Source organism: Hippopotamus amphibius, chromosome 2 (assembly GCF_030028045.1).
Source record: "Hippopotamus amphibius kiboko isolate mHipAmp2 chromosome 2, mHipAmp2.hap2, whole genome shotgun sequence".
In the NCBI taxonomy this organism is placed as follows: domain Eukaryota; kingdom Metazoa; phylum Chordata; class Mammalia; order Artiodactyla; family Hippopotamidae; genus Hippopotamus; species Hippopotamus amphibius.
Window position 1 is genome coordinate 134,162,463 of NC_080187.1, and position 2,729 is coordinate 134,165,191.

The following is a 2,729-nucleotide window of genomic DNA, read 5'->3' on the forward strand; positions in this document are numbered from 1 at the left end:
ATTACAATAACATCTTGAAATAGTTTATCTAGATAAAATTCTGTATCTGAAGTTTTATTCAAACATCCACAAGTGAATTGTATTAAATTTGCCAAAGTGACAAAATGAAAAAGTAAAGAGAAAAGAAGTCACTTCAAAAAGCAATGATGAAATTAAAATGAAAGCATCGATTATCCAGTACGAAAAAAGTCAAATTACATCAGAAAATTATGACAACTAGGAAAGTTACAAGATACATAACAAACTGCACAAAGGAGGTAAGAGACACGAACAATTCATAAAAAAAGATATAAAAGTGCCAATAAACACATGAAAAATGCTGAACCTCACCAATAAGGAAAGAAACACAAGTTTTAGAAAACATGCAATCTAAGTTTTCATGTATTAGAATGAAAAAATTAAACTGTGATAACATCATTTTGGCAAGGACATGAAGTAACAGGCTCTTTAACATACAGCCCATCTACATGTAGATCATTACTCCTATTCCATGGGACAACTGGCAAATGCAGTAAAATTTTAAGTGGCCATGCTATTTGACCCAAGAATTCCTCTCCCAAAGTTTATTCCAGTGAAATCATCAGAGAAGAAATGAATGAACATATACAGGGGCGTTTTTGCACGCTATTTGCGATTTTATGAATACCACATTAAATAAGTCATACAACACCCCTATGTTGAAATATCATGCAACCATAAAAATGTTGACTTAGATCTGTTTTCCATGAATATCTAACCATCTATCAATACATACATACGTATATGTAATTATTATTCTATTTTTGAAAACATATATAGACTGTATTGTTCCATTCACACAGTAAAAGGGTCTTCCATAACCTATTGGGAATGGTACTGCTGTGAGTTGGGTAGAAGTGAAGATGGAACTGTGAATTTCTATGTGATGTTCTAGTTCACAACAAGCACAGTTTTCAAGGAAAAGATACAGTCATGAGTAGACTTTCCGTAAGAAGCATTTTATTTTTTAGGACAACACGTATTGAAATTTTCCCAACATTGCAGTTTCATTTTTCTGGTTTTTTTTTTTTTTTTTTTCCTAGAACCACTGGTTACTTTCTTGCCCTCTTCTCAAGCCCCATCACTAACCTGCAGTTGCCTACTTTTCTGATATACCTATACTACCCAAACTCTTATTTTAATAGAACTTATTAATGTATTAGGAGTTCATCTAGAAAGGATAAAATAATACCATAAGGATCTAGAATCTAACTCTGTAATTTCCTGACAGAGTTCCTGATATTAATTGAAGAAAAAAGAAAAATAAGAAATGTTCTTTTCCTAAGGGCGGGCTTTTCACAGAAAGAGAAAGCAGGCAAGTCCAAAGAACAGTGACCTGTTTGAATGAAAGTTGGAGTCTACCTCCATCCTACTGAGTATCTTATTTACTCTCGGGCTTCCAGCATGGTTACAGTAAGTGCTGAATAAATAGCTGTTGAATAGATAGAATAAAAATAAAAGCATCACAGTCAAGCAGGACACTTTCCAGCTTATATTACTTTCTTCCTGCTGGCCTACTATAGACATACGTGTATATAGACTATTGATACTATGTATAAAATAGATAACTAATGACAACCTACCGTATAGCACAGGGAACTCTACTTAATGCTCTGTGGACCTACATGGGAAGGAAATCCAAAAAAGAGGCGATATACGTATACGTATAGCTGATTCACTTTGCTGTACAGTAAAAACTAACATAGCATTGTAAAGCAACTATAACCCCCCCAAAAAAAATTTTTTAAATAGAATTAAACTGGTAGTTACCTCTCATTGGCAAAGTGAGATTGAAATCTTATCTATGATTCAGGTTAAGTCAGCAAACTATTATTCAACCATTTACACAGAAATACCTAGATATTTGAAGCAAACATATTTTACAAATAATTTGTGTTTTGCTGGATTTATTTAAATAATTTCTTGTCCACTATTTCACATGGATATCTGGTACTTGCTCAGAGACCACAAAATTTTAGAACCTAAAAAAAAAGAATCCAAAGAAAACTAATAGTCAGGAATCTACTCTTATCAAAAACATGGAATAGTGCTCGCTTCGGCAGCACATATACTAAAATTGGAACGATACAGAAAAGATTAGCATGGCCCCTGTGCAAGGATGACACGCAAATTCGTGAAGCGTTCCATATTTTTAGGGAATACGGGGATATGTGTATAAAAACAGATGATTGAACTTGGTGTACCCCCCCAAAAAAAAAATAGGAGAACATCAAAAAAAATGGAATAAAAAGTCCAATATTATTAATGCTTGAAAACTATTTTGCATTTTATTAACACACATATTATACACAAATGAAGTTCCTTGAAATCAAAGGAAGCCTAATATCCCGATTGATTAAAACTGTATGTGGTTTTTAAAAGATCTCCTTTTTCCCATAGAAAAGATAGATTTCTCTGTTCTTTTAATTGTGTAGGACACAGATTATGGTAAATTGTTGGAAACATAGGATCAGATAAAAAGATTTTTTGAAGACAGTTCTAAAGTGTAGTATATACACATTTATTGAAGGAAAATGTAAAACACAAGAAAATGGGTAAAAGAAAAATATGTAGGATAAAGTTTTCTAAGATTATCCTCAGCTCACACTTGGTAATTCAACAGATTTATGCCACTCTAGGCTCTTTTGCTCCATTAAAAAAATTATAACGATAAATAATAACGATATATGCATCTTAAGAACAGTGCTGCG

The 2,729-nt window shown here is 32.6% G+C and overlaps 1 non-coding gene across 1 annotated transcript; it reads left to right on the forward strand.

Annotated features, from left to right (window-relative positions):
- The first annotated feature begins 2,065 nt into the window (after positions 1-2,065).
- Positions 2,066-2,172, forward strand: LOC130846934 (U6 spliceosomal RNA). Its single transcript, XR_009051729.1, has one exon. It is a non-coding gene; the product is annotated as a U6 spliceosomal RNA (small nuclear RNA).
- Positions 2,173-2,729: the final 557 nt, after the last annotated feature.